The sequence below is a fragment of the Anabrus simplex genome, chromosome 3 (genome assembly GCF_040414725.1).
Source record: "Anabrus simplex isolate iqAnaSimp1 chromosome 3, ASM4041472v1, whole genome shotgun sequence".
In the NCBI taxonomy this organism is placed as follows: Eukaryota; Metazoa; Arthropoda; class Insecta; order Orthoptera; family Tettigoniidae; genus Anabrus; species Anabrus simplex.
The window spans coordinates 227,380,581-227,407,268 of NC_090267.1; the positions used below are offsets into that span (position 1 = coordinate 227,380,581).

Consider the following 26,688-nt stretch of genomic DNA (forward strand, 5'->3'; position numbering starts at 1 on the left):
TCGTAGTCTGACATAACAAGTAGCAACTTCCCCGAGTTACTGACCTATATCTCACAATCCGGTTCAGCCACCTCACACGACAGGTATCTCCTTAAACTACTAATGTTGTATGAACCATTCATTACGCTCTCGCCATCCGCTAACTTGTAAGCACAGGGTCCAAGTTTTCTATGTACTTTATACGGGCCTTGATATAAAAGAAAAAATTTCTTCGTTACCTTATCCTCACTGTTTGACAACATGGGAACTCTCACCAAAACCATATCACCTACCTCAAAGTTATCCCGTACCTTACGTTTCTGTTGCCTTTTACGTTTATCTCCAGATTTAATCAGGTTCTCCCGTGCCAGTCGGACGTAAAATTCAGCATTACGAGGTGGTTCCTCAGGCAAACCTAACACTCTCACTAGTTCATTCTGAGGCTCTAGTAAGTTACCAAATCTCACTACAAATCGTCTGAAAAAATTACATACACCAATATACGATCTGAGCTCCTTAATATTTCTAGGTGTCGTAGTATTCAATATTTTTTCAATTCTTGTGCTCTCAGGCGTCACTCCCATTGCCGATACACGGTGCCCCAAAAAAGTCACCTCTCGTCTACTGAAAACACATTTGTCAAGTTTCAGAGTAAAACCAGCATACTCTAATTTAGAAAAAACCCTCTCCAAGTGGTCCAAGTACTCTTCAAAGGTACTAGATCCTATAACCAAATCATCGATATAAATAGTAGCATAATCTCCAGTATCATCTCCCAAGGCAATACTAAGTGCGCGAATAAGAGCTGCCGAACTCGTACGGGTCCCAAAAGGAACACGCCTAAATTGGTACAAACTATGCTTATAGCTGAAAGCAGTAAGAGGCCTGTCTTCTGATCTCAAAGGTATCTGCCAAAAACTACTCCTAAGATCTAACGTAGAAAACCAACTCTTACCCTGAAAACTCTGTATCAACTCTTCAATGGTTTGTGATCTCAACTGATCAGCACCAATACGTCGGTTCATCTCCCTGCCATCAATACACAAACGTATTGATCCATCAGACTTAGGCACAACAATTAAGGGATTAACATATTGACTGTTTGATAATTCAATCACATCGTCTGCTAACATAGCTTGAATTTGATCCTCTACGGCTTTTGCATATTTGTGTGGTATCGGATATCGCGGTCCGCTGAATGGAGTCTTATCCAGCACAGAAAAAGAATGTTCATACAGATGGGTAACACTAGGTTTCTCGGAGAAAATCTCCACGTGTTCACATAACACTTCAAATAACTTGTCCTTCTGGACTTCATTCAACTCATTTCTACTTACGGCTTCTTTCAAGCCACATATTTTATCCTCATGAATCCACAACTGACACAACTTCAGGCCCTCACTAGCCTCTTCATTTACTTTAGAAACCTCTTTCATTCTCCACACTGTACTAACTTCCGTTTTCCTCTGAATTTCCTCCTCAAACTTGACCTTAATATCCTCATTATTCCACCTCAAATTTAGCACTAGATCATTGTAATTTAACTGAGCCAATTTTAACGTTAACCAGTCAGATCCCAAGATAAGATCAAATCTTAAATGCGGAATTACCAAACATATCTGAACGCTAATAGAATTATTAATACAGATCGGAACAACTACTTGTTTACAAATTTGCTTAGACTTCTTTCCAACAGCCGTAATGATGAAAGTAGACTTAACAGGCATTTCCTCCAACTGAATACCCTGTTTCACTAATGACTCATACCACTGAGAACTAATACATGATATTTGGCTACCAGAATCAATCAAAACTTTAACCCACGCCCCCCAAACTTTCAATTTAACCACGGGATTGACTACTTTATTACTTGAATCTCCATTATTCTGCTCGGGTTCATACAACAAATCGTCTCTAACATCGAGGTCATATGGTAACACTTTCATGGCAAGACACTTCGCTACCTTCTTACTAGGCTGGAATTCTGACCTAACATTACAGCCTCTCGTTAGTTTAAAGGTTCCCTTTGTGTATTGACGTTGGACTCATTAGTACATTGCTCTGGCCTCCGTTGGGAATTTCCTGTCCTATATTCAGATGCTCCTCTCCTGCTGTTCTGCTGAGGTCTGAACTGATTGCGAGTTTCGTGATTCTGTGTACTACCGTTATGTCTCATTCCGTTGTGATGACTAAAGTTCTGAATATTCTCCGTTCTACTTCTAAGGTTACCTAACGCATCAAAACTGCCTAGTAGATTCTCCATCTCCTGAATAGTTCCAACTTTTTGCATACAGGCCGCTTCTCTCACCCTGTCCGGAAAATGTCTTAAAAGTAGTCTTACTACATCAGACCCCTCGGTTATACCATCTAAGTTCTGACAAATCATGACATGTGCCAGGAAGTACTCGGTCATAGTAACTCCCTCATGCTGTTTGTACCTCCCAAATACCACCCTTTCTCTCTCCCTAGCTTGTATCGCTTCATTCCAGAATTTCTCTCTAAATTTATTTCTGAATTCTTTCAGGTTCGTCATCGTCTGCCTATATACCATGAACCAAGACCGAGTTTCTCCTACAAAAGCATGGTCAATATTTTCCATAACGTCTTCCCAGTCCATAGACCCTTCCTCTAGACGCTTTTCAAACCGTTTCTCTATCATCTTAAGGAAATCTAGCGGGTTCGTTTGTTTCCCATTAAATTTAGGTAGTTCAATTTCCCTAATGTAGCTATTTCCTAGACATTGCCTTCCCGTGAAAACCTGTTTATCCTTTGCCACCTGTTTTAACTGATTTTCTGCTTTCTCCATCCGGCATTCTACCTCTTTGTCTCTCCTATCAATTTCGCTCTCCAAGTTAACCTGCTTCTCTTTCAATGTCCTAATTTCAATCTTATTCTCTTCAGCTATCGCAAACCTTTCTTCCCTTGCCCGGGTCTCATCTTCTATTCTAAGCTTTACCGTGTCAATCTCTTGTTGGACGTGGTCTTTAAATACCCGTATTTCCCCTCTTTGAGTCTCAACTCTCTTATCAATACTAGTGACGTGCCTCATTACTTCCTCCCTAGTAGAGTTGTTTTCCTTCCCCATTAATTCCAGGAATTCACTTCTCTGTTCCGCAAACTTTTCTTCTACCTTTTTCCCTTGCCGTACATATTCACTTTCCTGGTCCTCTAATCGCTTACTAAAATGTTCATTTTTTACCACCAGATCGCGTAACTGCTTACTGTGTTCGTCCATTCTCCGATTCGCTTCCTCCTTATTTTCCCTCATCTCCCTGCTTAATTCAGCTTTAGTTTGTTCTAACTGTTCTTTAAGTTCAGATTTAGTTTGTTCTAATTCACTTTTAAGCTCAGATTTAGTTTGTTCTACATCTGTTTTAATTTGTTCCAATTCATTTTTTATTTCAGATTTACTGTCCTCTATCTTACTTAACATTAACTGCATCATTCCCATTAACTGATCATTATTATTACTTTCATTGTTAGTGTTTACTTCCGCTTCGCCCCCCATCCTACTATCATCTGACTCCATACTGACTTCTTTTTGTTTGCCTTCACTCTCCATACTACTTACACTTCTATCTTCAATTTCCTCTACAATACTACACAACTCTTCCTCTGAACTCAATACGTTATTGCCTTTTATCGCCCGTCCACTGCGCAACTTCCTCTCTTCTTTCGTCTGATCAGCCATGACCCTTCCCACAATCAAACACTCTTAATGAAACGTGGATATCCAAATTTTGCCCACAATACGAATTCTGATATTGTTACTGTTATTAACTGCTCCGTACTTAATGATTTTCTCGCCACACGTTGGAGCGGCATTTATGTGACTTCCCCGCTCGGAGAACCATCATCAAATGAGAAATGCAACCAAGCAAGCAAAGGGCGCCAATCTTTAAGTTGAGGACTTAAAGATAAAATTTATAATCAAGCTTGGACAGACTCTTATCCCAGGGGTGAGGTGATAGTACACTAATCATTAAGCAGGAGAATTAGAAATTAAAAGGCTAATTAAGGCAAATTGATTAAAGTAAACTAGAAAAATACTATTTATTATATTTAATATAAATGACGACGGTTTAACGAGAACTGAATTTAAAATAGAAAATGAATTTAATAAAAAATTGAATGACTCTACTTCGCGAAAACTTGCAATATCTTTAACTCGCTTGCTCACCATGTCGTCTTGTTCTGCTGGTCCTTGGAAAGCTTCCCTCCTTGTAGCGGGAACATCACCGTTCGTCTTTGAGATCTCTTCATCTGCAGCTCAGTACCATTCCTGCCTTGCCAATTGCACCCACCACTAATTGGAAGATGACTTCAAAACTAACACTCCCTATTATGCTCTATCCCATATATTGGAGATAAGCCCTAAGTCATAGTTAGAAGAACCACCTTGGGTTATATGGAGAGGATACTCAATTAAGAATCCTTCCAACTTTACTGAAAATGTTCTCTGAAGTTTCATTTCTATCTAGATTAAAACTATCTATTGACTTAGACTGGTTCAAACCGGTCTTGTAGCCGTGCTGTACGTACTTCCTCATGAGAGTGGCTATACACCCCTCATTCAGAATTTCTAAGTATCGAGACGCAGAATCAAGTAGAAAATCAAGTAGAAGCCTCGTAGAAGATCGTAGAATAATGTAGAGAGACTCGCAGAAGCGAATAAGACGTTGTAGAGAGACCCTCCAGGAGCTCCAACACGCCCTCTTATAACCTTCTCTCGCGCTAATTACAGGCCGCTACCACGTGGTCCAATCAGATGACACTTCTCTCCCCACTCCAGAAATTAGAGTTGACGGGCCATATCCATGATATCAACTGTTCTTCTATTCGTCCTTTCACTCAGTATCCATGGCAACATGACGCTCCTTTGAAAATATAGGCGTTGATCAGTTCGAATAATTCTGGTCGAAATACGGTAGCTTACGTTAGGACGCGTGAACACGTGCTCGCTTTTCCCAGAACTTGGTGTCTAAATCTGTCCTTCCTTCCTCCTCGGTGATGTGGCAAGATAGAGGAAATTTACTGCAAGTTAATTTTAACCAACTGTCGCAAGAATCTAAGTGAATATTAGGATATTCAGCCCTCGTTTACAGGTCGTAGTTACAAAGTAATGAAATGATAGTGAGCAAATGATTAAACATGAATTATAATACAATTACATACCAAAATAAATATCATGACGTTAAATTCCTGAATTAATTACACATAATAAAATTAACATAATTACACTGTAACGTCTGGAACGTTACAGGTTGTCTGTGACTGGTAGATGAAACCAGCGCTTATTATTAGATAATCTAATTTCTTTCACTCTGTTAGTGACGAACACTCCCCAAGCTTCCTCTCTTCTTATCCAACATAGCACAGAAGAATAGACACTCTAACAGTATTCCGGGATGTCCGTCAGATTCAAACTTTGTTTGGCAGAAAAAGCGAGACGTGAGCCTAGAGAGCAGGCTAATAATTCCAGTCTCGGTATCGTTATTTTCTTTAGGGAGGATAAGCTTGATTTTGCTGCGATCAGTCGCACTTAAAACTCTTTTCCATATAAAGATCTCAAGAAACTAACGGCTTCAGAAGCCACTTGACTGACTTTACAGAATATATGCATACTCCATAATGATTTGTCCTCACAATTAGAAAGTCTAGGCACTTTCATTTGAGCAACAGAGGCCAACTCACTCAACCACTTATTGAATTTGATTTGGGTGTCTTCATTTAACGGACTACCCCAACTTACTTTCTCTCCACAACTTTCCGCTAGTAAATCTCTAGGTACATTGGAAACTGGACAAGTAAAACCAATTGGGTAAAAATACTTTGATTCATTGACAAAACTGCCCTCCTTGTGAGAACAGAAGAGTCATTTAACTTCACCATTTTACATGACAAAACATCAGCTACGGGGTCCCACGACAAACCCAAAACAGGTGACACTTTAGGTACTTCATCCTCCAGACTCAACGTGGTGTGCTCCCACCCTCTTAGGTCAAATTTTCCTTGCAACAGTAGCTGCTTCGACTCATCCACAGATTGTTTAAGTCCTTCGGTATTCACGGAAGTGACGAAGTTGTCCTCATACAGAGATGTTCTCAGTTTATCTGCGGTTTCACGGAAGCATGGACTGTTTTTTTAAATGACGATTTGGTACAGCTCCAAGTAGAAACGGACTGTAGTTGAGTCCAAAAACAACCCGTTTGTGGCGGTATATTTTAAGAGTTCCCTCAGCAAAATTCTCCTACCACAGGAATTTCAAAAATTTCGATCCCTTTCAGACACTGCGATTTGATGAAAGCCATTTTTATGTCTGAGATCACACCAATCCTGTTTAAACGGAACCGGTTTAAAATAGAATTACTTCTAATAGATTAGGTCCCTTCTCCAGACAGTCGTTGGGTGAAAGTCCTCTCAATTTACATGAAGCATCAAACACCGGCCTCACTTCTGTAGTCGATCCTTCCTTAAAAACTCCTCGGTGCGGTAAAAAGTACCCAGCATCCTGAGATCTTTCTTGGCCAACTTCATTTCAACATAATCTACATTTTTTATGAATAAAAACGCACCCTGGCAGGATCGCGACAATCTGTTAGGGACCTATCCCTACCCGGTATAGGTATAACCAGTTGATCACATAATAAACACTCACAACTTCTGTTTAAAAAAGCACTATATTACGGAAAATACAATTTCACATATTACAGTCAGCCATACTTGTTTTTTTTTCAAAGATCACCATGACAACAGCCAAACACTCATACAGTAAACGTGACAATATGGTAGTTAGTTCATGTCAATAAACTTCCTTATGGCAAGTGGCTAGGAATGCAACTTTTTGTAATTTTCAGTGAAAGGGTAGAGATTAAGTGCTTCAGTGCTCCTGTGTAGTGTGTTTGGTATAATAACATTACATCCAAATCACTACTGGAATGGTTGTAACATTGTTGAGTTAGCACAGCGCTTTTATTTCCGTGGTCAGATCTGTATACTTGGATAACTTCTCTGAATGTTGTGATTGAAGGCGGTGAGGATTAGGGAAGGCTATGTCAATTATGAAGCAGATCTTCTTAAATGAAAGTTTCACTTGACCTTGCAAACCTAATAACGTCAGGGTCTTAATAGGCAAGAGTTGACCAAGGGAATTCGAATAGGATAGATGACAGCGAGGAGAATGGCACTGGTAAGTGAAAGCCATACCAGAATCAGCTGGGGTAACCGTGATTGTCAACCTACGCTCCCAAATTGAGAGCCCCAGGTCCTCCTCTTAGCCACTTCTTATGAAAGACGGAGGATACCTTGGGTGTATTCTACCAACCTCATCCACAGGGGATTTTTACCGCTCCTATAACTTTTGCTTTTGGAGCCACCCGGCGGAAACATCCTAACCTTGCCTGGTTACCTCGGTGTCTGTTTTCTGTTCACGCAAAACTTTCTACCCTAATTGATGACTAATTCTAGATAGAACCAAAGTTCAATATCGCATTCATGTTAAAATATGATCTTGGACTTGATGTCCTCAAATGAGGGCACTCCAAAATTCGAAATAAAAAGCATAAGGAACATATTTTAGAATTATTTTTCATGTTTTGGTCGTCTACGAAGGTCAAAATATTTTCAGAGAATATTTCTGTTCACAGGAGGTTAAATCTGTCTGCAGATGATCCACGAAATCTAAGAACAACAAGAGTGAAATATTGTATTCTTCTTCTTCTTTTATTATTATTACTAATTATTATTATAAAGAGCAATAAATCTACATACCCTGAATGGAGGGACACACTCCGGATCAACCTGAAAGAGAAAGCAGTACACAATAAGAACACAACGCGTAGAATTCTAATGTGTGGGAAGTTTGATACGGTACCTAGAAGGGAACATGACATAATTATCAAAAAATGTCCTAACAGCTTGAAATATCATTAAATGCCGACCGACTGAGATCATTTTCAACCTCACAGCCTTGAACTCAGGTCATGAGAACGGTTGCACTATTCACCCGCAATACTGTACTCATGTACCAAGCAAGCAGGTAATGTGGTATAGGTAATGAAGCTGTCAAATTACATTCGGAAGTTGGTTGGTTCGAACCTCAACATCTGTAGCACTGAATAGGGTTTCCCATTGAAGAAGCGGAAAATAATAATACTAATACTAATAATAATAATAATAATAATAATAATAATAATAATAATAATAATAATAATTTTGCTACTGCGTGTTTCTGTGGTGGTTGGTAATGTCACGTCCTGTATGTAGATACAGAGAACAGTATCGAGACGAACACATATACACAGTCCCAAAACCAGAAGGAATAACTATACCCTGTTACAATCCTCGACCCGGTTGAGAATAGAGCCCGTGCCCTCTGAACTGATGACGAATACGCTGACTATTCAACCAAGGTGGCGGACTACACGAAATGTATTGTCTGCTCTTATATTCTGAGATGCAATTTCAGCATTCTCTCTATTTCTGAAGGACGTTCTTCTGTAGGTACATACCGTTACTGTAAATAAAATTATAAAAGTCAATAAGTACAAAAGCAAGATAATATGTGTGTGATATTATTTTGTGCGCGTTATATCTTTATTATCGCCACAATCAGTTTAATTTAATTGGAGAAGGGGGATAAGATTATCCTTGTTCACAAACGACGGCTGTCGTAACACATACAGCATTGTTATTGGGTTTAGGTCCCACTAGTTATTTTTAAGATTTTCAGATGTGCAGGAATTTTGTCACACATGAGATCTTTTATGTGCCTGTAAATCTGCCGATACGAAGCTGTTTCATTTGAGCACTAACACATAGAAGGTTTTCGGCGATGGAAGAATGGGAAAGCGCTAGTATGGGGAAGGTAGCGACCGTGACCTTAAGGTACAGCCCCAGCCAGTATTTTCCTTGTCTGAAAGTCGGAAACCACGGAAAACCATTTTCCAGACTGGCGACGCTAGGATTCGGACCCACTATCTCCCGAATGCAACATCTACAAATACCGACGGACTAACTCGGGATCGAACTCGCCACCTTGAGTGCTCCACTGTCTCAACCACTCAGCCTGACGCCTTGCACTCTCTTCCTCAAATAGGGTCTGAGATTGGTCCGGAAATAATATAGTATGTAAATTACTGGTGTCTTAACGTATTTGACATAATGAGTTTCCCATAGGCTACTGTCTGGCCTTGAAATTGAAACCCTACCGTACGTTTCAAACCCAGCTAATTCCTCTAAGTCACTATTTATTCTGTGCAACAGTATACAGATTGCTCCAACTGTTTTGTTATACTCCAAGATCCAGCCAAACATTTCCGCACGCAAAGCACAGATTATTGTAAAATAAACTTGCATCTAAGTCACTCGACACTTTAAAGCACATAGAGACTGACGGAATAACACACTATCAGTTATATTCTATCTAAATTAATATTTTTCGAGGAACACGAAGAACTTGGAAGTAGAGAAATGGCTTCCCTCAGACTTATTCTCAAAATGATGTATGCACGCTACAGTTTTGTCATGGACTTCAAAATAATGACGAAGTATATTCCTAATCCATTTCTATCAATGTTCTATTCCGTAGGAAACTTAAGAATAGTTGTATGAGAGGCATAGTTAGATTAAAACCTGATCCACCTAGTGCACTCACGTTCTTTAATGGGTAAACACACGATCAAAACAAGCACATTGTCACATTACTGCGTATAATTACAGATCGTATGTGTCCACTGACTCATATAAATACACACGCACACTTATATACTACAAAGAAACTAACATTTATGGTCAACTTTCATAAAATTACACTGACTACATACGATAACAACAAACCAAACAAACCAAAACAAACCCAGATTTCCAACAATTTCCAACAATTCCGGCTACTCGATTCGCCATATTTGAACGATCGAGAGTAGCATTAAGGTCTGAGGCTTAGAGCATTAATACTATAGAGTGCGCTTAGCGCCACCTCGTCCATGTTGCGGCTTGAAGCCAACATCTCGATCAGCTGACTGGGGGGGTAGTTCGAAGCAGAGTCCGAGAAGATATAAGGAAATTGTCAAACAGTGACATTCGAAAAGGCGGCGAAATAGGAATATGATATGTACCCTGCTTAGCTGTTGTGGTTAAGCGTAAATTACAATAAAAACCGTGGTCATAAATGCATAATTACGACGGAAATGTTTAAAACCAAAAGAGACCTACGATAGGATACACCCTCATTATGATCGTTTTTTTTGTTTTGTTTTTGCAAGTATTACATCCCCGTGAGTAACACTAATTGTTTAATGTTAATTATTTATTATAATGTAAGAAACAAGTAATTTTGTTGCAATTACCGCATCATATTGGGATTAATAGCTGAAAGCTAACCTCTGAAAGTTGTCCGTAAGGATGTGTAGCCTACTTTGAAATATTAATGCGACTGATATCTACAATAAACACTTCATAACTTCCAAAAACAACTTTAAAATACTGTACTTACCGTGCTCGGTGTACTTTTGGCTGAAATAGGCCTACTTCAAACCAATGCCCAACAACACAAGATGCAAAGAGTGACACATAGCCTACAGGACCATTATGGAAAGAAAATAACACAAGTATCATACTTAAGCGAACCATACACCACCAACAGATGGCAACAAAAATGAACTCTCCAGGATAAACGATAAACAGGTACCCGTACCCAACAAGAAATATTCACTTATCAAAAGTTATAAAAATTCACAATACAGTAGGGTCAACTGCATATCAATTGGCACTGGTTGTAGTACCTATTTATGCCTATGAAGCAGGGATCTGTTGTAATATGCTGCGTCAACAACAACAAAATAATAATAATAATAATAATAATAATAATAATAATAATAATAATAATAATAATAATAATAATAATAATAATAATAATAATAATAATAAAGGGATACATAAAATGCTACACAGGTAACATTTCACTCCACTGCCACCTACTAAATTAAGCTTAGTTTAAAGCCCAACATAAACTAATGCACATGCCACATTTGAAGTAGGCCTATAAATAGGAGGTCACATCTGAAGAAAAGAAAACATCCTGCAGCATTCAGTAATGTTGTTCCCAAAATACAGAAATAAGACATGCCATTATAAAAGTAATTTAAGAATGAATTTCTATAAAAATCAACCTTACTCATAGACAGAATGATTAGAGGGAATATGCCTAAAAGGAGAACACTAATACAAATCAGTGAAACTAGCATACCACACAGCATCCTCTTACATTAGCAACTTGAGTCTATATAAATATTCCAGTCATAGGAAGCATAGAAATCCTCATATAGGCCTACACACTCTAACACGTTTATATAGCAAATGCAATAATAAGCAGCCTACATTATATTACTGGTTCCTGAATAGAACAGTCTTTGTGTGAAAGCTTCGTACCCTCACACTGTGAAGTTTTTCTGTTTCAAGCCGTGCTTAATGGTGTAACCTCACTTTAAAGTATTCCATCAAAACTGCTCGCTTCAGCTGATGAATGTTGTTGTCAAGGGGCGGAGAAGCAAATGTATGCTCCTGAAGTTCATCAAACACTTCTCTCTTAGCATGGTTCAGTACTGCCATTACAAGTACATTTAAAGGGTCTTTCATCCTTGTCATTTTGTGCTGGAATTGTCGCATCATCTTTTCACCTTCCCTGCAGAGGTATATCACATCTCATGATGGGATTGAAAGGCCACCTCTGGTTTTCCTCTTCAGGAGTGCTGAATGTGAAACTGCTGTTTGGAGAACCGCCTTACAAACATCACATGTAACTGCTTTGTGTAACCTTTTCACAACAAAACCTGCTATATATTCCACTACATCCTCAACATACAGTGTCAGGTTGGCGGGGTGTGGAATGTAGTCATGATCATGACTAACAAAAAGTACATCAGTACTGTTGGCAGGCAGATTAATAGGATCACCAGTTATTTGACTGCGGTCTCTACAATTCATAATAACAGTAGGGTCAACTGCAGAGCAATTGGCACTGGTTGTAGTACCTATCTGTATATGGAGCAAAAGTCTTTTATATGCTGCTTCAAACTGCCTAGCTGTGGGGTTGTTGTTATGACCACCATGACTCCTAATGGCACTAAAAATTACTTCCAGGTGATCCTGACTAAGTTTGTAGGTGAGCAGAAAATGCATGTTCAGCTGTGGCATTTTCAAAATTGAGTCATACACTCCTAAGACAGACTTTAGACACACAATCAAACCTATGAAACCAGTTTTCCTAGAGCACTTCACAGGACAAACACCACCATCCATCTCTTGCAGTGATTGTATATATTCAATAGCCTCCTGAATGTAGGCCCTCGTACTGTGGATATTCTCTGCATTCAATGGTTTCTGCCATCCCTTTGAACAAAGATTACGGCTGTTCAAGATATCAAATATATTGTTCATGAGCCTAACAAATTTTACAGTCTCCTCACACCCTTGAAACTGAGGAAGATTTAAGTCTCTGTCACAATATATCATTGCACTTGCAACACTTTCACTGAATGTTTGTGTGGCGAGCTTTACTTTCATGGGTTCCTTCTCCCAGTAAATGTGCCTTTTGGTAAGTTTTGTTCCTAGATGAAGGCCCTCGATACTCTGAAGTTTCTCTAACTCTTCTAAGTACCTCCAATCTATGACGTTATCACACCTGGCAAAAGTTCTCTTAGCTCCTAAAGTATTCCTCACTAATTTTGTAGCATGGCAAGCATCTAGAAGAATAAACATTTTAGAATCATTTGAGGGATTTTCAAACCAGTTCACCATATTATTTTCATCAAAAGAAGCTCCCAAACAACGGGCCATGGATAAATTAGAAGCAGCACCATCAAAAGTAAGTGACACTACAATTACACTTAGGTCATTTAAAAATTTAAGGCACTCAATCACTAGGTTTGCTCTCTCCGAGCCACTTAAACCGTTAATCAAAAAATAACCCACTGGAATTTTCCAGTGTCCATTTAGTGAGACCACCATAAACACTAAAGCCTCCTTGGCTTCAGGTAAATCCTGATCCTCGATTTCAGTACCACAATTCACATAACCAAGAAATTGTTTTCCAACAAATTCAATGTGCTTCCGGATGCACATTTCATCCATCATCAGTGCACACACTAGGGGCTTTCCACTGATAGCCATCTCCTTCCCTTTCGAAATGAGAGCAGTTGCGGCCTCTGAACTGAATCCTGGCTTACCATCCACCGACTGATACCACTTCCGCAGTGAACTTGGATGGGGCAAACCATGAGGAAATACATCCCTCAAGTAGCTGTATGCACGACTTGAATAGAAATTCAATGTAAGTGCAAAGCAGCGTAGTTCAGGAGGATACTCTGCTCTTGTATCACCATCCTTTGTTCGCACCAGAAGTTGGGCAGCAGCAAGAGAAAGACATTTCTGGAACAATGGAAGTTAAAATGTGCATTATGCTTCTTCAAAAGTTAATTTATGGTAGTCTATTACATTATTTTTGAAATATTTGTTTAACAGAGATTGTGATACAATAAAAACAAATTACAGACTTCTAAAGACTCCAAATTTTATGTATACTATGTATGACTGTCTGTTAGGTCATCAACCCAGAGACTGGCTGGATCCTCAAATAGCACCACCAAAGGCTAGTGGATATCGGGAAACCGAAAAAAATTTTTGGTGTTGTTTTCTTACCTCAAGCGTGCAACCAGCATCTTCAGTTATCATCATTTTCTCCTTCAGATGGTTTACTAAGGCTTTCCCATTCTGCGACTGATTAATAGCTCACCGATACTTCTGCCTTTCCAATTTTAGCTTCTTATGGGATTTATGAATAACTTCTCTGGCAACCTACATGAAGGTCTGAGCTTTCCTTGGTGACTTTACCATTTCCTCAGTGTAATCACCAACATAAGATTTTCTGAACACCTTTGTTTTAGGAAGAGACTCATTCTCCTCTTCCTGAGGAACACTGAGATGTTGCAGTTGAACAGTATGTTAAATGTCTTAAACACAAATATTTCACATAAGGATTCCAGGCCACATTCCTGCATAAATCCATGGAAAATAATTTTAAAAAATAAGAAAATCTGCTCACACATAACTTGTTGATGCAACAGGATCCAATTGAAGTTTCCTCTTCACAGGAGGGTTTCTCCTCTTCTCAGCTGGTAAAAGGTGGGGTGGAAAATTAAAAATTGTTGGTACTGCATTTGGCTTCAGTTTAACTCCCACACCAAATGCTTCATTATCAAAACATTCCGGTGAAAAATGCTTAGAGCATAATCTTGAATGCTTTCCAGGCAAGAAATTCTCTCTTCTTAATGCAACTACCCATTGCTTTTTCCTTGTCTCATCACCAGGAAAACTGAAATCAATAAAAGCACAGTATTCGAAATTGCTGTAACCGGGAAACTTAGCCTACCCGTGAAAGGAAATGCCAGATCCTTTTTTGAAGGTCTCCTTGCATCCATACGCTACGCAATAGTGCACCATCGCTTCATTAACAGTAGCTAAAAGTCACTTTTAAGTACGCTGATCACTATTCTCGCCTATAACACAATGTTAAAAACTCTCGCACTACCCACCAGTCAGCTGATTGAGATCCTTGCTTCAAGAATGTGACGTCATCAGCCATCTATTGGATATATGATCTGTTACGAGCTCAACTTCGCCTACCTTATGGTTGCTTCTCCGTCTTGATTTAGTGCACACTATATTGCGCTGCTCTATGAACCTTCTGCTTGCTATCCTGTCTCACCACTGCTTCATCTGCTACACCGCCACGCGCAATCTCCGTGACGTCACCTGTTCTAGTGTGTTCTCGAGCTCGCTTCGCTCCGTGTATATATACTCGCCGCTTTCTCCTGTCCGGCGATCAGGTGTGACTTGGTGTTGTAATCGGCAGTGGGAGCTCAAGCCCTGCACCGGCTGGTCCGAGTGCATTTGGACTTTATCTGGTTCTCCGTTACGTGTTGGGTGAGCAGACTTTTACTGTAATTATTTACCATTCAATTTTATTTCGCCCTCTCATTCACCATATGGGCTTGAATAATGCTTCGATATTGAACTATCGTCCCTTCAGGACACAGCGAAGTTTCACGGTGCCAAATTATTGACTTTGACTTTATGATGGAAATATGAAGGAGGAAGCGTGCTGGGCTTCAAGTTTTGAACAGTTGTACTGGAACCTTTTCTATCGTTTGGAGCAGACATCGTACCCTGGTCAATCCCCTTTCCCTGCTTGAATCTCCTTCCCGATTTTTCCTTCTTTTCGTCTACCTTTCGTACCTCTAGAAACATATTAATAAATTTGTAGCTTGGTGCTCTGCTAAAAATTTTTACACTTCATCTGGCGTGTGCCTTTCGATTACTCTGGTGTCTACTTGTTTTAAAAAGAAAAAAGGTGTGCCTTAGTTTAAGGGGGATAGCATGTTCTTTTATCACGTGTCTTTGTGAGCACTGGAAAAATTCCTTTTAACTAATATTAATTTTCTTGTTCCTGTTTCCATAATTCCTTGCTACTTTTGTGGCATTCGCGTGAAAATTGGTATACAATTTTATTCTGGTTTATTCTGTTGATAATTTGTATAATTTCCCACTTTAATGGTGTATCAAATGGTCGAAGTTCTCATTCTTATAGTGTAAACAATTGTTATTTCTTGGAGTTGTTTTAATATATGTGTTCCTTTTTTTGAAACCTGTGTTTGTGGGAGTTTTCTTGGGTGTTCTCCTCCCCCCCCCCTTTTCCACGTGTCCCTTCCGCGATAGTTCCTCTGGGGAAAGGCCCCATAATTGAAATCACCACTTGATTTGGGACGTGATCACTGCCATCTGGTTATTCTGGACACGACATTTAAATATTGGTGTTACCTCACTTTACGCCCTTCCCTGCGCATTGCTCTGCTGAGTCCTTTTCCCCCCCGCACCGGCAAGTATTTCTTGAGTCCCTTTGCCTACTTTACGTTGAACTTGGTCAGTTTATGCTTAGTGATTGCTGCAAGCACTTGAAAGTACATATCTGTTCAAACGTGTCAACGCTCACCGTAATAAAATGGTAGCAGAGTACTTCCTATTTTGACTGCTTCATTCCTTTGTGTGCTTTCATTCATGGCTTGTTTTTCCGATAATTTCCCTTTAGGGGATGACTCTTCTGTACTTTCTTCTCCGCTAACACCTAATTTATCATTACCTAACCCTCCTGTACCGAATCTAATTTCCTTTTCGTCTACCCCATCTTCTCCTTCCCTATATCCGTCTTCCTCGACCCATACACCTCATTTGCAATCCGATGATACTAAACCTTCCGTTTTACTACATCACATGGCCCCGTCGCCCCCTCCTTATTCTCAACCCCCAATACCTACTACCCCCTCTGTTGATAATGCACTTAATGTACAAATCATTACGCAATCGTTATTACAAGTTCCCCAATTATCCGCAACAGATCCCCGAAATCTTACCATTTGGCTGTTTTCAGTTCGTAAGTTCTTAAATATAAAAGTTGCCTCCTTTCCCCAATTAATTGGTCTCTTATCCACCAAAACTACGGGTTTTTTCTCCACCTTTTGGTTGGATAATATGTCGAATTTTTCAAATTGGTATGAATTGAGACATGCGATACACAATTATTTCTTGCCCCTAGAAGTCCGTTACAAACTAAGTACAGAGTTCATCAGACGCCACCAGCTACCCAATGAACCTGCGCACGACTATTTGGACTCTATCATCACTTACAGTGACGTTTTGAATGTTTCATATAATACTTCCGAACTGATATCTATTATTCAGTTTTATGCCGCTCCATCATTCCGCATGCTTTTTAATGTTCTTACCCCCCCCCCCCGTTTCCCTTTTTCAACTCTACAATCTTGCTCAACAACATATGATACATTCTCTAGGGGATCGTTCCTACTATGCTTCCGTCTCTCCCCCACCGATCCCTGCTCCTCCTTTACGTCCTGCTTTGTCTGCCGTACCTACCCTTAGTGTCCGTCCTCCTATAACCTGTTATCGTTGTAAATTACCGGGCCATATTGCCCGTCAATGTACTAATTTGCCTTCGGGAAACGCCTTCCACCCGCGCCCTTAGGCAGTAGGCGTTCACATAGGGAAAATCTGCCTCATTCCTCCCAGTTTACCTCCGTATCCCCATCTTCCCAATCCCTTCATAATTCTATTTCTCTCTCACCCCCGAGTTGTCATGTTATGCTTACAGTTAATAACCTTCCTTCTGTTGCGCTCCTTGATTCTGGGGCGACAGTGTCACTCATTAGTTCCCGATTTTATAGCGATTTACTTCACAATAATCCTCATCTCCACTATCTTCCATCTCCCCTTCGATGTCTTTCAGTCTCTAATCAACCCTTAAATATTTTGGGTAGTATCTTGTTACATATTAAACTCCAGCACCTTTCTTGGCCTTTCACTTTTCAGATTGTGGAGGACTTGTCCTTCCCCGTTATCTTAGGTTATGATTTCTTTTCACATACTGGTCTTCTCCTTGACTCTGCCCAGTCCAAAGTTTCATTTTCCTTTTCACACAAGTCTGTTCCGTTGATTAATATCTCTGATTTTCCCTCTCGTTCACATTCTCTACTTCCTGCTATTAACTCGATTCATTCTAACCAGGTTCAAGCTTTGCTCACTGAGTTCTCTGACGTTATTACCCCTAATTTGGGCACGGTTAAGAATTTTTTTGCACATATTGATCTAGTGGATTCTACCCCTGTCCGTTCTTCTCCCTATTTTCTTAGCCCTCCTCGGATGAACACTTTAAATCAATTGATTCAAACAATGCTTAAAGATAATACTATTATTCCATCATCTTCCGATTATGCTTCACCTGCCTTTGTGGTGGACAAGCCTGATGGTTCTGCGAGATTTATTGTGGATTATAGGAAGCTCAATGAGAAAATCGTCTATGACGCCTATCCGATGCCTAAATTAAATTCGGCATTCCAACATTTTTCCGGTTCCAAATTTTTTTCAATTTTCGACCTCAATTCTGCTTACAATCAACTCCCCTTAGATGACCTCAGTTCTCGGTATACGGCATTCATTACTCCTACTGGGCTCTATCAATTTAAAAAAGTTCCCTTTGGCCTTAATCTTGGCTCCCAAATAATGCAGCGCTTTGTTGACTCCCTTTTTGCTGACATTAAGTATAAGTATCTTTTTCCTTTTGTTGATGCTATCTTAGTTTTTTCTCCGGATTTTGACTCACATTTGTCTCATATACGCGAAGTCCTTACTCGTCTTCGCAAGGTCGGCCTTACCGTTAATCCTTCTAAAGTTTTGATCGCCCAAACTTCGATTAAATTTCTTGGCCAGATATTGAGTTCTGATGGCATTGCTGTTGATCCTGATCGTGTTTCTGCCATTAATAAGATACCCCCTCCTACGAACTTGAAACATTTACGTTCCTTTTTGGGAATGGTTGGCTTCTATGCCAAATACATCCCTAATTTTTCATCTATTGCTGATCCATTGAATAAACTCAAAAGAAAAGGGGTCAAATTTCACTGGTCCCCTCAGCAACAAATGGCCTTTGATCTTCTTAAATCGAAACTATCTCATGCTCCCCTCTTACAAATTCCTGATTTTAATTTTACCTTTGAATTATCTACCGATGCCTCAGACATTGCCATTGGTGCTGTCCTTCAACAAACTATTAATGACCGTACGCTCCCCGTGGCCTACTTTAGTCGCCTGTTATCCCCTGCTGAACAAAGGTATTCTACTTACGAAAAGGAAGCCCTGGCTCTTATTCTCTCAATAGAACACTTTTCTGAATATCTCGACCATCGCGAGTTTATTGTCAGCACTGATAACCAGGCCCTTTCTTGGTTCTTACATAATGCCCCCAAAATTGGTCGTACTGGTCGTTGGTTACTCCGTCTGTCTCGTTTCAAGTTCTCTTTAAAATTCGTTTCCGGCTATAATAACTCTGTCGCCGATGCTCTTTCTCGGCTCTTTGATGACCACCAGCTTCAACCTTCCGAACTTGATTCCCTTCCTATTAACTCTGTTATTTCCGTCTCTTCCTTAACTAATTTTCCCCTCTCTTTTCAATCTTGCTTGCACCATCAACAGCATGACCCTTACTGTCAACAAATTTCCCAAGAAATTACTTCTCCTGATTATTCTGGCCCTTTTCGGGTCCACCACCAACTCCTTCTTTTTAAACCTACTCCTAAGGCTACTCCTCGTCTGGTTCTTCCTTCCACTCTCCGGTCTATGGTATTTCAATATTTTCATGATTCGCCTATCGGTGGCCACTTTGGGAGAGCTAAGACCTACGCTCGCCTTGCCTCCCAATTTTTTTGGCCGCAGATGCGTAAAGACATTTTTTCGTGGGTTCGATCTTACCCTTCTTGTCAGAAACATAAACCGTTAAATCACCTTCCTTACGGCTCCTATGCCGCTTCTCCCGCCACTTACTCGTCTGAAAAGTATTACATTGATATTGTTGGGCCTATTGTTAAATCCTCTAAGTCCAATTCATACATCTTTACTCTGTTAGATGGGTTTTCAAAATTTCTTATTGTTCGTCCTTTGAGAAATATCTCGTCACAAATTGTTATTAATCTTTTGTTCAATTACATTTTTCCTATCACTGGCCTCCCTAAAGTTCTCATTTCTGATAATTTTTCGATTTTCACCTCTAGACAGTTCTATAATTTTTGTTTTTCTCTTGGCATAAAAAAGGTTTGTACTTCCCCCTATCATCCTCAGGCAAATACCGTCGAACGCTACCACCGTAACCTTAAAACATTTCTATCTATTTTTCACTCCCATAACCAGAAATCATGGGATACCGAACTCCCTTCTTTTGTGCTCGCCCTCAACTCCACCATCAATTCTTCTACTGGTTGTACACCGGCTAAACTCTTTCTTGGCCGTGAGTTGAATACCCCCCTTGCCCTTACGTGGGATCTCCCCTCGCTTTTGGATACACCCTCCGATTGTCTTAATCACTCCCAATTGTATTCTGCTTATCAAAAGCTCCTTCAGGCCAGTAAAGTTCATAAAAATCTGTGTAATTCTCGTGCCTTACCTTCTAAATTTAAATTGTTTGATTTAGTTCTTCTTAAAAATCATCCATTTAGCTCTGCACCTCAGCATATTTCGGCTAAACTCTCCCCTCGTTGGCTGGGTCCCTTTCGTATCCTTTCTTTTCCCTCGCCCAATACTGTTCAGCTTCAGTCTGTGGAATCCCCTACTGATCTCCGAAAGGCTCATTTTTCTCAACTAAAGCCCTTCCATACCTCATCCCTACGTTCCTCTTTTTTTCTGTGGGGCGGGAGAGAGGTATTGATCGGTTCTTTTATTCCTTTTGTATTTTCTTGGTTTTACGATATTAATTTGCTGTCCATTACTCTCCTTCCTTCATATTTCTTGATAAAAAAATTTTTTCCCCTTGTCTCTGCTCACCCAGCTCTTCTCCCACTGCCGAAAATTTCATGCCTGATCCTCCCCCTCTTTTAACTAAGTTTTGTCTTGTTATCCCTTTGGGGTATATTATTGATAAATATTGGAAAAAGTTTTTTTTATTGTCATATTGTTAGGCAGAGCACTAGATAATTTGGTTTGATCATTTTAATCATCCTGTTTGTTTTCTTACTCTCTCCTTTCCCCCCGTCCTTTTCCTCCTTATTCTCCTCGTATTTTCTTTGGTGACTTATTCTCTTTATTTCTTCTTTCCTATGATGCTGCGTCTTCCTGTCTGGCCCTGAGATCGCGCTTCCTTCAGACTTCGTGGGACCTGGTGCTTCTACTGTCTTCATGCTTTCGTCGGTTCTGCCTTTTTGCCTGTCATCGTTTTCGCCGCAGTTGGACCTCCGCCACTCTTCATCTTCGTCCGTATCGCTTTGGACCACCGGTACTGCTTTCACCATCTTCTGCTCTCATTTGCCGTCTCGTCAACTTTGGATACCAATCCTTCGGATTTCTCCTGGTGGTGGGAGTATGTTACGAGCTCAACTTCGCCTACCTTATGGTTGCTTCTCCGTCTTGATTTAGTGCACACTATATTGCGCTGCTCTATGAACCTTCTGCTTGCTATCCTGTCTCACCACTGCTTCATCTGCTACACCGCCACGCGCAATCTCCGTGACGTCACCTGTTCTAGTGTGTTCTCGAGCTCGCTTCGCTCCGTGTATATATACTCGCCGCTTTCTCCTGTCCGGCGATCAGGTGTGACTTGGTGTTGTAATCGGCAGTGGGAGCTCAAGCCCTGCACCGGCTGGTCCGAGTGCATTTGGACTTTATCTGGTTCTCCGTTACGTGTTGGGTGAGCAGACTTTTACTGTAATTATTTACCATTCAATTTTATTTCGCCCTCTCATTCACCATATGGGCTTGAATAATGCTTCGATATTGAACTATCGTCCCTTCAGGACACAGCGAAGTTTCACGGTGCCAAATTATTGACTTTGACTTTATGATGGAAATATGAAGGAGGAAGCGTGCTGGGCTTCAAGTTTTGAACAGTTGTACTGGAACCTTTTCTATCGTTTGGAGCAGACATCGTACCCTGGTCAATCCCCTTTCCCTGCTTGAATCTCCTTCCCGATTTTTCCTTCTTTTCGTCTACCTTTCGTACCTCTAGAAACATATTAATAAATTTGTAGCTTGGTGCTCTGCTAAAAATTTTTACACTTCATCTGGCGTGTGCCTTTCGATTACTCTGGTGTCTACTTGTTTTAAAAAGAAAAAAGGTGTGCCTTAGTTTAAGGGGGATAGCCTGTTCTTTTATCACGTGTCTTTGTGAGCACTGGAAAAATTCCTTTTAACTAATATTAATTTTCTTGTTCCTGTTTCCATAATTCCTTGCTACTTTTGTGGCATTCGCGTGAAAATTGGTATAAAATTTTATTCTGGTTTATTCTGTTGATAATTTGTATAATTTCCCACTTTAATGGTGTATCAAATGGTCGAAGTTCTCATTCTTATAGTGTAAACAATTGTTATTTCTTGGAGTTGTTTTAATATATGTGTTCATTTTTTTGAAACCTGTGTTTGTGGGAGTTTTCTTGGGTGTTCTCCTTCCCCCCCCCTTTTTCCACGTGTCCCTTCCGCGATAGTTCCTCTGGGGAAAGGCCCCATAATTGAAATCACCACTTGATTTGGGACGTGATCACTGCCATCTGGTTATTCTGGACACGACATTTAAATATTGGTGTTACCTCACTTTACGCCCTTCCCTGCGCATTGCTCTGCTGAGTCCTTTTCCCCCCCGCACCGGCAAGTATTTATTGAGTCCCTTTGCCTACTTTACGTTGAACTTGGTCAGTTTATGCTTAGTGATTGCTGCAAGCACTTGAAAGTACATATCTGTTCAAACGTGTCAACGCTCACCGTAATAGATCGAAGGTCTGAGGATTGGAGTCGGTCTTGAACAAACTGACATGTTCATAGATTAAAATACCTTGCTATGTAGTCAGACGTTCCTTGCATCGGTATGTATAGGTTTATGTACTGTTCTCAACTATTTTGATAAACCCCTCTCATTGTACGTTACTTACTGTAGTCAAGATGAAAACAGATTATTTTCTCGGGAGACCAAGTAGTTACAGCGCTGGTAATGAAAATAATAATAATAATAATAAGGAACATGACTTCCAGACGCGCTGGAATTATATTGTACTTAAAATTCAAAGTTCATTCAACACTATCTCTGGAGTAGGATAAGTGCAGTTCTAATGAGGACCTCACAAATGAGGCACATTCTCTTGGTTTGTAATCTAGCACTGAAAGACGAGCATACGTTACAAAAGTGTTCGTACGGAAGAAGGAATATTACTTCTCTGGCTCTATCCTTCTCTTTAATGAGAGCATTGATAGCTTACAGGTATTTTTAAGACAAGCTGCATGATAATGGTGAAGAAATGGGCGTAAGGAATATAAAGAATAAGACCTTACTTCCATAATTCAAAGCTTTCACTCCCGACAGTAAGCAAACTGAAGTACCTCGGATGCTGAATTAATGACGCCCTAGATCCCGATATGGCATATAGAAATATCTGAAACAACATTTAACATAATGAAATCTCTGTTACGCAGTGATGCCCTCATTTAAAATTATGACAGCGCACATTGGGGCAGAAGGCATTGATATTAAATAGTGTAAGGGAACTGAAGAACAGTAATAGTTGGAGTAAACAACGAAGGATAATAGATAACATAAATAACGCTAAATATAACAATATTTGTTTATTGATCTTCAAATTACAATGCAATTTAGCAACGTTGTTGCAAAACTTGCACGTACAACCTTTGTTAGTGAAGTAAGGTAATGATTTTCTTTATCTGTTGGTCTGTAGTTTTGGTCATCATTGTATGACTCAGTTATCAGTATGATGAATCTGAAGACTGCTCAGTATCATCAAGTTTTTCTATTGCGCACTGCGCTTGCCTAGGCAACATCATGTTTAAAACTTCAATCAGAAGTTCTTTAACTTTTCTTTTCTTCTTGCAGGAAGTGGTGTGTGGTTTGTGATGACAGGGTCAGATGATTTCAGAAGTCGGCAAAAATGTCTTTGTTCGTTTTGTATATGGTACACTTACAAGAAAAGTCTTCTCTAAATTTCTTAATGTCTTTATTACGCGCTTCTTGTGCCTCTTCGGATAACTGACCAATACGTAGTAAATAATTCGCCAGCAATGCTGGACCATGAATCAGTAGTCTGTGTACTGTTGGAGGCATACAGAACCAAGGGTACTTTTCCACAAATAACCTGGCTTCATTAACACAAAATGTTTGAAACTCCTTTGGATTAATACGAAGATGGAAAATTGAATCAGAAATCGTTAAGTAGTTCTATACTTAATGATTAAGCCCTGTTATACATGGCGATATCGTAGGATTCTCAAAAAACCGTCTTGCGGTATTACAATAATTAGAATTGCCGCTTTGGTCTTTCCACTAATGAACCCATCTTTTCTTGCAATTCTTTCTGTATTTTTTTTTCAGACTCTATCCTCTTGGCTTTTCCATGTGCCTGCCGCTGCCATGATTTAACTGGATATATGCAGCAGGCAATCAAAGCATCTAATTCAAGAGTGCAGGAGTGAAATCACTTCCAAAATCTAAACGAGGGGAGTGAACTTCCATTTTTAGAACTGTTTCGATATCACTGAACTGTTTCGAAGTCACTCCACATAAATAGCATCTTTGTGTGTATTTCGTGTCTGTCAGGGCATTAAAAATCTTCCTATTAATCATAGTAAATATATAGCAGTAGCTTAAAGTAATATTCTTAATTTGTCAGACAAATCATAGTGCATTGTAGAGCGTTTATCTGACTGTTAATATATGTTTCTCAGCTTCTGAAAGCTCCACACTCTCTGGTTTTAAATGCATTCTGATTGGACTGCATTATATAGTTGACGATGGCCGTGGTTTTCTTCACAGAACCGTTTCGTTGTCTTCGGAATTTCTGTTTAGCAACTACAGCGGGATTATTGATGACAGAAAGACACTGGAACCAAAGATGTCTGCTTCATCGGCACTGCGTTTTCGTTTGTACGGAGTTAAGCCTGAACACCCGTCATATCCCCATTCATCAATCAATTTTAAATTGACAAAACTATCAGAATCTTATTGGTACAAAATTACTTCACTTAAACGACTTCCTGTGTGACCTACCAATGCTTGTAGACCTACTTGAACACATCCAGCACTTATGAAATGCATTCCCTTTTAGGATAGCATAACCGGAATGTCATTTCTTCTTGGATCACTTTATATGACGGAATATGTTTCTGTTTTTAGGTCTCACAACTTTATACTGATGTCTTGAAAGTTTGGCTTCTATAATCATGGAAAGACCTTCCTCTCATTCAAGGTAAATATCTTCTGTGTGCGCAATCCTAAATAGCTTTTCTATATCGCCTTTCTCCGGAAGGAGATGCATTAACAGTGATTTCCTTTACCAACTTATAATCCTCTATGTCACCAACACCTCGCGAACTCATCTGAGTGGCATATCCTATTTCTTCTGATGAATACGTCTGCCGCAGTTCTTGGATTCTATTACGTTGAGTGCAATCAGGGGCTTCCGAAAAGGGCACTGACGGGCTACCTCTTATTCGTTCTCCACTGCCATTATACCTAGGTATATAGGGAAGCACAACAATCTCTTAAGCCATCTTTCATTTACATTAATAAATATATCGTACATTCTATGTGATTCGGACCATTTCTGCTTATATTGCGACACAAATTGAGAAATACGACGATTGAGTTCAGCATCAGAGGATTCGAGACAATTATTTAGTACTCTAATGTGTTCTTTCAAGAAATAGATCCGTTTCTTAATTTTCTTGTACCCTGTTCCCCACATGAGACTAAGTAAGTTCAATCAATCAATCAATCAATCAATCAATCAATCAATCAATCAATCAATCAATCAATCAATCAATCAATCAATCAATCAATCAATCAATCAATCAATCAATCAATCAATCAATCAATCAATCAATCAATCAATCAATCAATGAATACTGATCTGCATTTAGGGCAGTCGCCCAGGTGGAAGATTCCCTATCTGTTGTTTTCCTAGCCTTTTCCTAAATGATTTCAAAGAAATTGGAAATTTATTGAACATCTCCCTTGGTAAGTTATTCCAATCCCTACCTCCCCTTCCTATAAATGAATATTTGCCCCAGTTTGTCCTCTTGAATTCCAAATTTATCTTCATATTGTGATCTTTCCTACTTTTATAAACGCCACTCAAACTTATTCGTCTACTAATGTCATTCCACGCCATCTCTCCGCTGACAGCTCGGAACATACCACTTAGTCGAGCAGCTCTCCTTCTTTCTCTCAATTCTACCCAACCCAAACTTTGCAACATTTTTGTAACGCTACTCTTTTGTCGGAAATCACCCAGAACAAATCGAGCTGCTTTTCTTTGGATTTTTTCCAGTTCTTGAATCAGGTAATCCTGGTGAGGGTCCCTATGCACTAGAACCATACTCTAGTTGGGGTCTTACCAGAGATATGCCCTCTCCTTTACATCCTTACTACGAAACCACATCCACTATTCTAGTTATGTCTAACGTCTCTTCCTGAGATTCTGAAAAAGGACAGAATAACGCACGAAATGAGAACAACCGTTTCGTCGAAAAGGGCAAAAACGAAGTTTCTTATGATATACTTATAAAGTGGAATGTATGCTCGATGCAAAGCAACAAAAAGGTTTGCTTGGACATATTTGGAAAGTATCTAAATCTTCATCAGTTCATAAATTTATGGCAATTGTGTCAACTGTTGACAGATATATCTTTGTACGATTACAAACACAACATTTTCGCAATGTTATTACGATATACTTTCATTCACCTTTCGATTTACAACCTTGTAAATTTCTTTCTACGATTCCTTCACGTTTACACAATACAAGCTCAAACACACTAGCATACACCCAGCGCGCACTGCATGAGCTCACCAACTGACCAGATGAAATGAAATGGCGTATGGCTTTTAGTGCTTGGAGTGTCCGAGGACAAGTTCGGCTCACCAGATGCAGGTCTTTTGATTTGACGTCCGTAGGCGACACATACACCCAGCCCCCGTATCAGCGAAATTAACCAATTATGGTTAAAATTCCCGACCCTGCCGGGAATCGCACCCGGGACCCCTGTGACCAAAGGCCAGTACGCTAACCATTTAGCCATGGAGCTGGGCAACTGACCAGATTT

At 39.8% G+C, this 26,688-nt stretch overlaps 1 protein-coding gene across 1 annotated transcript in view; it reads right to left on the reverse strand.

The window, feature by feature from the left end:
* LOC136866170 (uncharacterized) overlaps positions 1–26,688 on the reverse strand; it is a 1,405,624-nt gene that overhangs the window by 1,126,181 nt on the left and 252,755 nt on the right. Inside the window, exon 3 of the mRNA XM_067142902.2 lies at positions 7,750–7,779. The gene's annotated coding sequence lies outside the window, so the exon portion shown is untranslated. The remainder of the gene's footprint in view (positions 1–7,749; positions 7,780–26,688) is intronic.